At 38.3% G+C, this 15,406-nt stretch overlaps 1 protein-coding gene and 1 non-coding gene across 2 annotated transcripts in view; one reads left to right on the forward strand and one right to left on the reverse strand.

Annotated features, from left to right (window-relative positions):
- The window catches only part of KCTD1 (potassium channel tetramerization domain containing 1), an 802,770-nt gene that overhangs the window by 239,784 nt on the left and 547,580 nt on the right, over positions 1–15,406 (reverse strand). The window lies entirely within an intron of this gene.
- On the forward strand, positions 6,518–6,711 carry LOC126005409 (U2 spliceosomal RNA). The gene has a single exon (XR_007494511.1). It is a non-coding gene; the product is annotated as a U2 spliceosomal RNA (small nuclear RNA).

Below are 15,406 nucleotides of genomic sequence, written 5' to 3' on the forward strand. Positions count from 1 at the left end.
AGAATAGACTTGGTGCTGTGGAAGATGAGATACATAACAATTCCATACAGCAGGAGAGATTGGGAAAAAAAACTTAAAGCAAATGAGCAGACAATGGAAAAATTAGTCAAAGAATGGGAACAGATGAAAATAGAAGTCTATGATAAGATCAACAGAAACAACTTAAGAATCATTGGAGTCCCAGAGACACAGGAAGAAAATTTCCAGGAAGAATCAAAGGTCAAGACCATTATTAAAGAGAAACTTCCAGAGCTAAAGAATATATGTGATCAAATCCTGCATGCTCGAAGAGTACCAACCAAAAGAGACCCCAGAAAAACCACCCCAAAACACATCCTAGTCACAATGAAAAAATCCCACATAGAGACAGAATTCTGAAAACAGCAAGATCAAAAGGGGAAATTACATTCAAGCAAGCATCCTTGAAATTTACAGCAGACCTGTCACCAGAAACACTCAATGCCAGAAAGCAGTGGTGGGATATTGTGACAAGACTGAATGAAATGAATGCTTCACCTAGAATGCTGTACCCAGCAAAACTCACTTTCTGGTTTGACAGAAGAACACATGGTTTCACAGACAAAAAACAGCTCAGAAACTTTACAGACTCTAAACCAGTCTTAAGAGAAAAACTGAAAGACCTAATTTAAGACAAGACTAACCAAAAGACACACCAAATTTCAATATAAAGATAGCATTAAATCCCAGGACAATTCTTTCTCTCAATGTCAATGGACTAAATGTACCAGTTAAGAGACACAGAGTGGCTAAATGGATCAAAAAACTCAATCCAACCTTCTGCTGCCTACAAGAAACGCACCTGAATAGTCAGAACAAACATAGACTCAAAATAAAAGACTGGAGGAAAATGATCCAAGCAAACAACACCCATAAAAAAGCTGGAGTGGCCATACTAATATCAGACAATGCAAACTTTATACTCAGGAAGGTTGTAAGGGACAAAGATGGACATTTTATATTAATGAAGGGGTATGTCGAGCTTGAAGAAATAACTCTCCTAAACATATATGCACCGAATGAGGGGCCAGCAAAATATTTAATACAACTGTTGACAAATCTGAAAAATATCAATAACAACACAATAATTGTGGGGGACCTCAACACGGCTTTGTCAACACTGGACAAGTCAACCAGACTGAAACCCAACAGGAATATACTAGACCTGAGGAGAGAAATAGAAAAAAAAGGCCTAGTGGATATATATATAGGACACTCCATCCCCAGAAACCTGGATACACATTCTTCTCCAATGTACATGGAATTCTCCAGAATAGACTACATGCTAACACATAAAACATACCTCCATAATATCAAGAAGATAGAAATTTTGCAGACTACCTTCGCTGACCACGAGGCTCTGAAATTATTTGTGAATTCCAAAGGGACTCAGAAAAAACACTTTAACACCTGGAAGTTAAACAGCCTCATACTCAATAACCAGTGGGTCCGAGATGAAATCAAGGAGGAAATCAAAAGGTTCCTGGAAACAAATGACAATAAAGACACAAACTATCAGAACTTATGGGACACAGCAAAAGCAGTACTGAGAGGAAAATTTATAGCTTTGCAAGCACACATCAGGAAGGAAGAAGAAGCTTACCTGATTAGCTTAATGACACAGCTAATAGAACAGAAAGTGCTCAACGAAAGGACCCAAAAATAGGGAGACAGAAGGAATAACAAAGCTGAGAGCAGAAATCAACGAAGTGGAAACCCAAAAAACAATCCGAACGATCAACGAAAGCAGAAGTTGGTTCTTTGAAAAAATAAACAAGATTGATAGACCACTGGCAAACCTAAGAAAGAAAGAGAGAGAGAGAGAAACTTGATAACTCGTATTAGGAATGAAAAAGGTGAGATCACTACTGATATGACAGAGATTCAAAGGGTAATCAGAAACTACTTTGAGAAATTCTACGCCACTAAAAATGAAAACCTGGAAGAAATGGATAAATTCTTGGACTCTTATAATCTTCCATAGTTGAAGGAAGAGGATGTAGCATATCTAAACAACCTATCACCATTGATGAAATTAAAACGGTAATCAAATGTCTGCCCAAAAACAAAAGCCCAGGCCCAGATGGATTCACTAATGAATTCTATCAAACTTTCCAAGAGGAACTACTACCAATCCTGGCAAGACTCTTTCATGAATTTGAACAAACAGGAACACTTCCAAATAGCTTTTATGAAGCCAACATCACCCTGATACCTAAACCAGACAGAGATGCTACGAAAAAAGAAAATTACAGACCAATATTGCTGATGAATGCAGATGCAAAGATCCTCAACAAAATCCTGGCAAATAGGATTCAATGCCTCATTAAGAAGATCATCAAGTAGGTTTCATCCCAGGAATGCAAGGCTGGTTTAACATCCGTAAATCTATCAAAATAATACACAACATCAACAACAAGAAAAATAAAAACCACATGATCATATCAATAGATGCAGAGAAAGCATTTGATAAGGTCCAACACCCATTCTTGATCAAAACTCTCAGCAAGATGGGAATGGAAGGAACCTTTCTCAATATAGTTAAGGCCATCTACCACAAGCCAGTGGCAAATATTGTCCTCAATGGAAAAAAACTAAAAGCCTTCCCTCTAAATTCTGGCACAAGATAAGGCTGTCCTCTCTCACCACTCCTATTCAACATAGCACTGGAAGTACTTGCTATAGCGATTAGGCAAGAAAAAGATGTCAAGGGAATCCAGATAGGAAAGGAAGAAGTCAAGCTCTCACTGTTTGCAGATGACATGATACTCTACTCAGAAAACCTTGAAGATTCTACCAAAAAGCTTCTAGAAACAATAGACTCATATAGCAAGGTGGCAGGCTACAAAATTAACACACAAAAATCAATGGCCTTTTGATACACCAATAGTAATAAGGAAGAAATGGACATTAAGATAAATTTATTTATTATGATTATATTATTATATATTATACATTATTTTATAATATATTATGTTATTAATATATTATAAATATATTAATATTATATGTTTATTATTTATTGTTATATTTATTAAATTAAATACAAATTATTATGTTATTAAAATTAGATGTGAGGGGCCGAGAGATAGCATGGAGGTAAGGTGTTTGCCTTTTATGCAGAAGGTCATCAGTTCAAATCCCGGCATCCCATATGGTCCCCCTGTGCATGCCAGGAGCAATTTCTGAGCGTAGAGCCAGGAGGAACCCCTGAGCACTGCTGGGTGTGACCCAAAACCACAAAACAAATTAGATGTTAATGTTTAATAATAATACTGTTTAACAATAAGGAATTTGTGAAATTCTAAAGCAAAAGGAAGTGGAACATTCACAAACACAATTTGTGCAAGATCAGAAGGGTACAGACACTAGCATTGTCAGGTTGGGCCCTAAAACGCCAGTCCCCAAATTATCCCTGATAGCAGCACCATTTGTCAAAGCCAAGAGAATGTGTAAACACTAAAATCACTCCTCATTTTTTTAGGTTTCCAGGAATCTTCTACCCTTAAGACTGAGCTGTTTACTTTCACTCTCTGTTCTTTCTTTCTAATCAGCCCAGAAGGGACCTTTAAGGAACCCTTTTCTTGGAGGAAAACTTCCCTCATTTTAATCAGCAGCACTGCCAGTAACAGGAGGACTTTATTCAAGATATCTTTAAGCACAGATTTGTTTAAAAAAAAAAAAAAAACACAAACTAGACAGCAGAATCTATAGCCAAATAGGGAGGGACTATAAGAGATCCAAAATTATAATCTCACCACATCTATTGTTCAATTAAACTCAATTAAAAGAAATTTAGACTTCTTCCAGGTGCCTCCAGAAATCTCCAGAAAAATCAGTGTTTGGAAGTATAGTACAATGGATAGGGTGCTTGCTTACCATGAAGTCGACTGGAGTTTAATACCAGGTATCCTATATGATCTATCAGTGGTCCTCAAACTATGGCCCGCGGGCCACATATTGTATTTGTATCTGTTTTGTTTCTTCATTGCAAAATAAGATAGATGCAGTGTGCATAAGAATTCGTCCATAAGTTTTGTTTTTACTATAGTCAGACCCTCCAATGATCTGAGGGACAGTGAACTGGCCCCCTGTTGAAAAAGTTTGAGGACCCCTGATTCTATATAATCTTCTGAGCCCACAAGGAGTGTTCTGAGTACAGAGTCAAAAGTCACTTCTGAACGCTGAATGTGATAAAAAAAATTAATAATTATAGTAACAATAATAATAATTAATAATAATAATAATAATTGTTCCAAAGAGCAATTCCTCAAGCTAAATATTCATAGGAGAATGAAGGCTAAATTCCTCCAGTCAGATGGGTGAAAGACTTCTAATACCACTTACTTAGGGGTCATTTTACTAAAAACAAACTTACCTTTTTTCTGTATTTTCAGCCCCTCCTTTTTAGAACTTGTGGCCTCAAGCATGATACCACTGGGAGGTCAATGATTACCATTTGGCTTTAGGAAGGTTGTCCCTGAAGGTAGTTCTTGTCTCTTCCTTCACAGTGGAAGCTAAGACCACCTGTTACTAGAGATAAAGCAAACTCTTACCTAATTCACAAGTCTTAAGTGAGGAAATCAAAAAAATCTGAAACTGTCTCTCCTTTTCCAAGATCCCCTAGATTCTTCCTTAGTTTTGGTATTGCCAAATGTGCTATTGATATTCTGGCATAAAAGACTCATTTTCCCCTTCAAGAAAAGCAAAAAGAGAGGAATTCATGTTTCCCTAAACTCTTAGAACGATCTGTCTTTGCAGACTAAGCAACATGCTGCTGAGACACAGCCTTCCCTAGCTCCCAGGTGATCCAGACTTTAGCAGCAATCTCTGTAGATATTTTATTTACTGTGCACCTAGTGCTATGCTTTAGGCCAGTCTATTTACTACCTTCCCAAAAGCCCTGAGAAGCAACATTTAGGGCTTACCTAAAATTCCCATTTTTCTGGAACCAGTAAAATAACTTCTCCTTTGTCACAAAGATTTTTCTGAGAATAAAGTCATTTAATCTCAATATTATGCGATTACAGTCTTGGTGCTAGGTGGTTTCTGTCAGAGAGTATAGGTGGTAGTATTAGCTGTTGCAGTTCATTCAGAAATGTGAATCTGTGTCCCCTGCACCTCCTTTTTCTAAGAAGGTCATAGAGGTATCAGACAGGACTGGACTACCTAGGAAGTAGTAAATAGTGAAAGTAGAAAATAATGACTGCCATTATTTTCACTTGGAGCTTGATAGAGGAACTGGGGCATTTTTCTTTTAAGGAACTTTTTTTTCCTATGAACGTTTTTATGTCTTTTCTCTCTAGATAATTGGTCTGATGAAGTGGTTTATGGTTATCTTAACTATGAAAAGTGAAATACATAGAGACACTTTTACTCCTAGTTATATCAAGAATTTAACACCTTGGCAAGAGCAGCCCCATCAACAAAGAGATTATAGGGTGTGCAGATCCAAGAATAGAACTTAGGTATAAATTCAACAGAAATAACATAAGAATCATTGGGTCGACCTGGGAGATATTTTAAATGGCATTTGCTTTGCTCCCTGGTATGCTCTGAGAGGCAACCATGAACCTCCACAGCCATAATGACAACAGAGAACTTCTTCTGAGAACATATCATCAGAGGTAGGCTGTCTCTGTGGCTTTGGGGCCATGCACATCTTCTAGCCAATGAACCCCAGAACAACACATAGAAAACACCACACTACAAGTGTGACAATGGGGAAACAATGCAGGCCAGCGCATGCACAGAGAATGAAGTTGGCAGCTCTGATGACCTGAAAAGTGCCAAACACCTATTTAGCCTCTCAGATAAGGAGTTTAAAGAAGAAATATGGAGGATACTCATAGAAATCAAAGAAAGCATGAAATGAGCTTAACAAACCAAAATAAGAATCAAGAGGATATAAACATAGAAATAAGAAAACTCCAAACCCCGGGGCCAGCAAGGTGGCGCTAGAGGTAAGGTGTCTGCCTTGCAAGTGTTAGCCAAGGAAGGACCGCGGTTTGATCCCCCAGCGTCCCATATGGTCCCCCCAAACCAGGGGCAATTTCTGAACGCTTAGCCAGGAGTAACCCCTGAGCATCAAACGGGTGTGGCCCGAAAAACGAAAGAAAGAAAGAAGAAAGAAAGAAAGAAAGAAAGAAAGAAAGAAAGAAAGAAAGAAAGAAAGAAAGAAAGAAAGAAAGAAAGAAAGAAAGAAAGAAAGAAAGAAAGAAAGAAAGAAAGAAAGTAAGAAATTAATAAAGAAATAAAGAAAGAAAGAAATAAAGAAAGAAAGAAAGAAAGAAAGAAAGAAAGAAAGAAAGAAAGAAAGAAAGAAAGAAAGAAAGAAGAAAGAAAGAAAGAAAGAAAGAGAGAAAGAGAGAAAGAGAGAAAGAGAGAAAGAGAGAGAGAGAGAGAGAGAAAGAAAGAAAGAAAGAAAGAAAGAAAGAAAGAAAGAAAGAAAGAAAGCTCAAAAAAAGAAAAACAACAAAGCCATAACAATAGAAATACTATCACTTTTGGCCTTTTGGCTAAGATCAAATATATATAGTATCTGTTCTTATCAGTTTAATATCTAATACGTCATCTATCCGATGACAATATATTAAATGAATTTTTGGCACTAGGAACTGGAATAGGAACTTGCTCCGTCCATTCCACGCATTGACCTGGTATTCCAGTACCTCCAGGAATAGTGCATAAAAAAAGAAAAAAACAATTGAAATACAAAAAAATAGCAAAGAAAGGACAAACAAAAACAAAAACCAGCAACTACAAAAAAAAGCAAAAAAAAAAAGACAAAAGAACAAAAAACACAAACTTGGGGACCAATTATGCTAGCATCCTGGGGGTTAAAGGAGGGAGAAGTGGGATGCATGCTAAAAAGAAGGGGGTGGAGGGAGAACAACACTGGTGGTGGGAATTCACATTATTCATTACCACTATGTACCTTAAACATTACTGTGAAAGATTTGTAACTCACTTTGGCCACAATAAAAATTTAAAATAAGAAAAAAAAAAGAAATAAGAAAACTCCAAACTGAAATAACAAGACTGGTAAATTTTGTAGACAAAATAAAAATCTCACTGAAAAGCTTCTCCAACAGAGTAACAGCAGATGAGGATAGAATCAGTGAGCTGGAAGGTGAGATGCACAACAACTACATACAACAGAAGAGATTGGGGAAAAAAAACCCTAAAGCAAATAATTAGATAAAAAAAAAAGTCCTCAAAAATGTGAACAGATGAAAATAGAAGAGTTTGATAAACTCAATAGAAACAACATAAAAATCAATGGAGTCCCAAATACCCAGGAAGAAAATCCCCAGATAGAATCACCAGTCAAGGACATCATTACAGAGAAACTCCCAGAGCTAAAGGCTGCATGCAACTAAATCCTGCGTGCCCAAAGAGTATCAACCAGAGACCTGAACAAAAGCATGCAAGACACATTCTAGCTACAATGACAAATCCCACAGATAGGGGTAGAATACTGAAAGCAACAAGATCAAAAAGGGAAACTATATACCAAAAAAAAGCATCCTTAAGATTGACAGCAAGTCAGTGGTGGATTTAGTGATAAAACTCAATGAAATAAGTGCTTCACCTAAATCACTGCACCCAGCCAAACTCACTATCATATTTTAAGGAAATATAATAGCTTTATGTATATAAACAACTCAGAAACTTTACAGACTCAAAAGAAAACCTGAAAGGTCTATGTTAAGAGAAGACAGACCAACAGATAAACCAAACTTCTACATAAAGATGACACTAAATTCCGTGACAATTATCTATCTCAACGTCAATAGACTAAATGCACAGATTAAATGACAGAGCATAAAAATGGATCAAAAAGCTGAATCCAATGTTCTGCTGCCTACAAGAAACATATCTGAATAGTTAGAACAAACATAGATTCAAAATCAAAGGCAGGAGGACAATTATCCAAGCAAACAACTCCCCTAAAAAAGCTGGAATGATCAGACAGTGGGCCACAGATCTCCTGGACTGAACACTTGGTCCAGGAGACTGGGACCCCCCCCCCCACGCCAGGCGAGTCTTCATGGCCGGCCCTGGAAACTCGGGCCCTGGGGGGCGGGCGGAGGAGGGAAACCCCTCCCTTTCACTTTTCAAACTGGAGAGGGAGCTTGCAGTTGGACCCAGCAAAGTGCACATGCCAGGAAAGCCATCCCTCTTTTTTTCTGGTATGGTAGGGTCGCTGGTCGGACAGCAGGCCACAGATCTCCTGGACTGAACACTTGGTCCAGGAGACTGGGACCCCCCACGCCAGGCGGGTCTTCATGGCCGGCCCTGGCAACTCGGGCCCTGGGGGTGCAGACAGAGGAGGGAAACCCCTCCCCTATGTATATTGGACCCCCTGTTTTGTTTGCTAGTAATACTATTTTTCAAAACCGTGTGGGCGCAAATATACTTTTTAAGAATTATTCAAAAATGTTCCTGATCCTAGACTGTTCCTAGGAATAGAATCAGGATGCCCAAGATCCTGATAAAACACTCAAATTGACCTTTATTGTCTAGTCTTTTATGTATTGCCTCTCCCCTCACCCCTTTTTCTCTCCTACATCCTCATACACAAACCCTGAACCATTATCTTTCCCTTATTCAACCCTCCTTATCCTCAGTTCCTGATTGGATAGACACCAAGACTGACCTTCTGCGCCAACACCACCATCCAGCTTCTCATTGAATGACACCCTCTCAGTCCCCAGCTCATGTCTATACAAACAACTACAACCAACACGCCTGTTGACCCATGCTTGGTGGCCCCTCATGCCCCCATCAAACTATGGACTGTTGCATGATACCGGAATCAGCTTCAGCATAACCCCTAGTTCAAGGACAATATAGGGTTCTGTAATGCTGCAAAACATGTCTCAAACTTAGCTATCACCTGTTGTCTTCAAATACCCTTGTTTTCTTTATTTTTTTTCTCTTTAAAACATAAAAGGGTCACATGTATCTCTTTTGTACATCTCAGATGTATTCCCTTAACCTCTATAACTCTTTTCAAATATCCTCATATAGTGACAATTTTGCCCACTAGATTAGTTATTTGATTGTTTGATTTCCCCCCTGTGAGATCTGTTTTATAAGCAATACTTGTAGAAGAGTAACTCTGTATAGATTTCACATTTATACCAAGTTACGGGAAATGTTGGACTTTATTCGATGGCCCCCAGATGCACCAACAATATATTGTGGCATTGCTTATCTTTTGCATAGGCACATTAAAATTGGAAAATAATACATATGCAAACAAGTTCTTATCTAATAGAGATGGGAACACAAATTTGGTAATGTAATTAGGCCTTTTACCCTGAACATTGGCCTAATGATTTGGCTCAGGCCTCAGAAGAATGGGCATCGCCCACAGACACTTGAACTATAGAAACAACCACAATTGTCTTTAACATTCCCAGGATCCAAGCCTCTACCAGAGAAGACCTACCACTGCTTTGGCATTGACTTACTCCAAAGAGTACTCCCAACACACAAGTGACTCAGCAACAGTCTGCATGCAGGGCAGATCGCTCTGCATTTAATAATATGCTGAAACTAGAGGATGCTCCACATCAGCCTGACATCAACGAAAGAAATGCACAGAATCCAGAGTCTTTAAATATAAAAGTCTGATTCCAACTATAGCTAAAGTGTGCAAAAGTTTCACCGGGACCTTGAGAATGAGTGGAGTTGGATAGACTGGTATGCCTGGAACCCAGAGTCTGTCAATGCCAATAAACTTCTGGGGTGAAGCCGTTTTGTAATCAGGTCAAGGATTTTTTTTCCATTTTCTCCATTTTTGTGGACCTATGCAAACATTGGCAATTGCCACTATCACACCTTTACTATATTTTTTTTACTCTTATCCTTTAAGGAAAAAATACAACTTACTGAACTTAAAAACAAATTACTGTAGTAGAATGCCTGTCTGGAATACAGGCAGGGGATAGGAAGGGGGGAGGGGGTAATGTTACACTGGTGAAGGGGGGTATTCTGGTTATGACTATAACCCAAATATGATCATGTTACTAAATAAAAAAAATATATTTAATAAATAAAAAATAAAAATAAAGCATTTAATCACACATAACACAAAAAAAGCTGGAATGATCAACAATGGAAACAATGGCTTAGAGCAAACAGGTATGTAATCAGCCTTTTACTACAAAGGCCTATAATAATTTCTTAGGGAGCTTATACACTGATACAGGTGAAGAATATGATTGGAAGCCAGAGACTCCAGTGGAAGTATTTCCTAACAATGTGTTTTAATGCCTTAATCTCACTAGATTTAAAATAACCTCTCAGCTTCTTTGTCTACATGGGGATATTGGATACCATGGGTGGACACCCTAATTGACACCTCAGTGCTCAGTCATACTAGATATCATATTCACTTTGCATTATGAAAATATCTTGATAAAACACTCCAATATACCCTTTTTCTCTGGTTTATGACCTCTATTAGGACCTGAAGCATATGACCATTTAGACCACTGAAACAGTCAACTGTGAACCACAGACTTATATTACAAGACTTACTCATTGAATACATTTGGGCAAATTAACATTTCATTTCTCTCTTTTCTTCTCTCTTCTCCCTACTTCATTCCTTCTCCCCTTTCTTCTTCTAACTCTTCTTCCTCCTCATCATCAATTCAATCTATATCAAAAAAAACCCACACTGTTACTTTCTCTTTAGGAAAGAAATTTGATACATAAGATGCAACAGACAATACTACGTAGGGTAGCCACCTACATAGGTAGGCCTCATTAACACATTGTTTAGTACTCGAGATGCTAAACCTATGTGTATCCTAAACTGCTCCCGCCATTATCTAACCCTGAAATCTTTATTTAGGAAGGCCGAACCCCATCACTGATGAAATGCCTAGAAACTGGGAAAACCTCCCAACTTGACTCACAGATGCAATCTCTTTTAGTTGATTTATTAATTTTTTACCTTATTTTACTATATTTACCTGTTTTTCTGTTTTCCTCTCTTATCTTTTCTCTCCCTTTCTATTTTTCTTAAACTATACCTAAGCTAATTATTTATCTTAATTCAACCAGTCCTTAAGAGCTTAGACCCATCCTATTAGGGTCAGACCTCTAACAACATCTTAAGAATAGATCACTGTTGTATGTCTTTATGTGGGCGTGAGTACATAGAGAGAGAACTCCTCTATAAGAGCCAAACCTAAACTGTAAACAATTCATGCCTATAGTGTATATAGCCCCTTCTATATACTAACCCACCCCCTTCAGAAATCCTACTATCCCTTCACCCCACACTTCCAATTCGATGTCCTGCCTTATTAACGCTCTTTACCCTCAGTTCTTAACCCATTAGGTATCAAGACTGACTTCCTGCCCCAATAAACCATCACCCAGCTCCCAAGCAAAAAGACACCCCATTCAGCCCCACATCTCATCCCCTGGCAAGAAACTACAACCAATACCACTGCTGACTCATGCTCTGTGGCCCTCCTTCTCACCCTCCCCCAAATGTGGACTGTTGTTTGATACCAGACTCAGCTCCAGAAGAATCGCCAGTGCAAGAACTCCATCCGAGCCCTTTCTGCTGCAAATCATTTCTCAATCTCAACAAGACCAGGGTGTGTGATGAAAATGTGCCCTGGATCCCACCCCCCACAAGAATTGCTCAAAAGACGATGGGGAAACCTATATTTCCTTTATAAGTTTATTACTACCTCATAACCTATTTATCCCCAAATGTAAGGTAGTCTCCTGCATCACTTTGTTCCCTTATTTTTTAAACTTATTTTGTTGTGTTTTTGTTGTTGTTGGGGGTTTTTTGGGGGGTCACACCCAGCAGCTCTCAGGAATTACTCCTGGCTCTATGCTCAGAAATTGCTCCTGGCAGGCTCAGGGACCTTATGGGGTGCTGGGATTTGAACCACCATCCTTCTGCATGCAAGGCATATGCCCTACCTCCATGCTATCTCTCCAGCCCCTTTAAAACTTATTTTTATTTATTTTTCCTTTATATATGTGGGTATGTATATATATGTATGTATATATGTGTATATTTTTTGTCTTGTTTTTGTTTTCTTTTCTTCCTTAATTCCACCTGTTTGGGTTCTGCTTGATACAAAACCCTACAAGAAAAAGTCTTGTCTGGGATAATAGCTCAGGTCAAAACCAGGGCACAGGATGATGGAGCCTGACACTCTCACCCCCAAATGTACCAGCAATATAATATAGCACCATTTCTTCTTGCAAAGGCATACTAAAAATGGGGAAATTTTACATATAGAAACAAGCTCTTATGTACTAGAGATAAGAACTCATACATTTTTACAATACAGGGGCACCTCCCACCTTGAACATATGTATGTGGACCCAGATGATTAGACAGTGACCATCCAACTGTGGATCCTAGATCCCAGACATAGAACCAACACAGTTCTCCGCAACAGCTCCAGAAACCAATCTCTGTCTAGGACATTTTTAATACTGCTCTGACACCAACATGCACCAGTTTTTACAGGCATCCTGACAATGAGAAAATGGCAACAACTTGATCTAAGAGCAGGTTATCTTACCTCACCACCTAACAATAAGATGAAATCAGAAGACAAGTCATCCTTTGATTTGTACAAAAGCCAAGTTCGCTATCTACAGAAGATTGACTGTGACAACTATGACTGGGCAGAACTTATCCTGGGACCAATAATAAAGACCCTATTCTAGGCCTTGACTTATGATCTGTACAACAACCAAGATCTCTAATTCCAGAGGTCTGACTAAGACAACTGCAACTGAGCAGATCTTCTAGAAACATAATGAAAGACTCCATCCTATGTTTCATCCTAGGATTGGGGCAAAAACCAAGACCACCAACTACAGAAGGCTGATTAAAACAACAGTGATGGAACAGAACTTCTAGAACCGTAAAGAAAGACTCCATCCTAGGCTCCATTTTATGACCTGTGCAAATACCAAGATCTCTAGCTACAGAGGCCTGGTTTTATCATCCATGACAGAGTGGAAAGTTTCCAGACAATACAAAAGGACCTAGAGGAGAGTAAAAGAAAATATATGGAGCCTGTAGTTATTCAGATGACAGTATACTTCAAGGGCGGAGAAGCCCTGTATCTCTTAGGCCAAGAGAATTCCCTTTCTAATCTCCCTAATATTTAGTTTGCCTATGCAAAAAAAAAGCACAAATTAATTTTTTGGCTTTGTTATTGTTGTTTGTTTCTTATCCCTGTGGGGTGTGTGTGTGTGTGCTTTGTTTTGTTTTTATTTCAGGATCATGGTTATTATTTGGTTGTTGTCTTTATTGCTGTGGTGCTTTTTGAGTTTTTGTTTGATTTTTTTTTAATTTTTGTATTGTTGTTACGTTTTTCTTCCTTTTTCCCTTTCTTCTCTTAAATTGATAGTTATAGCCTCTAGAAGGACTCCTCCCATTTTTTGCTTGTGTGATTTTTGCCCCATTTTATTTTTTCTTCTTTTCCTCAAACAGAACCACATAAATGGAACCATCTTGTTCTGCCTCACAAGTTGAGGTGGAAATAATAAAAGGTACAAGACCAGCCATATGAACATTAAGTGGAAATAAAAAAAATAATCAGACTTAAACTTCAAATCCAAAACCAACGACAACAAAATTGATACCCAATATACAAGCTAGACATAGAGTGGACCACTTATACTAGCATCCCAAGAGGTAAAGGAGGAGGATATGGGATGCATGCTGGGAGTGGAGGAAGGACAACATTGGTGGTGGGAATGTCCCTGACTCAATGTTGCTATGTACCTAAAATATTACTGTGAAAGATTTGTAATTCACTTTGGTCAAAAGAAAAAGAAAAAAAAAAAAAAGAAAAAGAAGGTGGAGTGGCCTTATTAGTATCAGATGGCACAAAATTTAGACTTAGAAAAGTTATAAGGAAAAAATATAGACATTTTATAATAATCAAGGAATATGTACAACAGGAAGAAATCTTACTCCTAAACATATATGCATACCCAATGAGGGATCAGCAAAATATTTAATACAATTGTTGACAAATCTGAAAGAAGACATTAATAGCAACACAATGTTAGTGGGAAACCTCAACATCTCCCTGTCACCCCTTGATAGGCCAACCAGGCTGAAACCCAACAAGAATATACTATCTCTGAAAGGAGAAGTGGAAGAAAGTGGCCTAGTAGATATATATAGGGTATTCTATCCCCAGAAAAATTTATACACATTCTCCTACAAAGCACACGGATTATTCTCCAGGATAGACCACATGTTGGCCTATAAAACATACCTCCATAAAATTAAGAGGATAGAAATTGTACACATTACCTTGTCAGATCACAAGGCACTGAGATTAGAAGTGGATTATAAAGGGACACAAAAGAAAAACTTTAAAACCTGGAAATTAAACCAGTAGGTAAGAGATAAAATGAAAGAGGAAATCAAGAAGATTCCTGGAAATAAATGCCAATGAAGACACAAATTATCAGAATTTTTAGGACACAGCAAAAGTTGTACTAAGAGGAAAACTTATAGCTTTGCAAGCACACATCAGGAAGGAAGAAGAGGTACATAAATAACTTAATGACACAGATTATAAAATAAGAAAATGATCAACAAAATGAACCAAAAATATGTAGGCTGAAGGAAATAAAAAAGCTCAGAGCAGGGGCCGGGAAGGTGGCGCTAGAGGTAAGGTGTCTGCCTTGCAAGCGCTAGCGTAGGACGAACAGCGGTTCGATCCCCCGGCATCTCATATGGTCCCCCCAAACCAGGGGCAAATTCTGAGCGCATAGCCAGGAGTAACTCCTGAGCGTCAAACGGGTATGGCCCAAAAACCAAAAAAAAAAAAAAAAAAAAAGTTCAGAGCAGAAATCAACAAAGTGGAAATCCAAAATCAATCCAAAAAAATCAATGAAAGCAAAAGTAGGTTCTTTGAAAAAAAATCAAGAAGATTGATAAACCACTAGCAAAACTCACAAAGAAAAGGAGAGTGCAACTTAATAAACCATATTAGAAATAAAAAGAGAAAGATTGCTACATATACTACAGATTCAAAGGGTAATCTGAGACTACTTTGAGAAACTCTATGCCACAAAATATGAGAACCTGGAAGAAATTAATAAATTCTTGTACTCTTATAATATTCCATGGTTGAACCAGGATGATCAAGCATTTTAAAACAGAACCATCTTTTTTTGTTTTTGGGCCACACCCAGTGACACTCAGGTGTTACGCCTGGCTCTGTGCTCAAAAATCACTCCTGGCTTGGGGGGCATTATGGGACACTGGGGATCGAACTAAGGCCATCCTGATTAAGCTGCATGCAAGACAAATGCCCTACCACTGTGCTATCACTCTGGCCCCAGATCCATCATT

Source organism: Suncus etruscus, chromosome 3 (assembly GCF_024139225.1).
Source record: "Suncus etruscus isolate mSunEtr1 chromosome 3, mSunEtr1.pri.cur, whole genome shotgun sequence".
Classification (NCBI taxonomy): Eukaryota; Metazoa; Chordata; class Mammalia; order Eulipotyphla; family Soricidae; genus Suncus; species Suncus etruscus.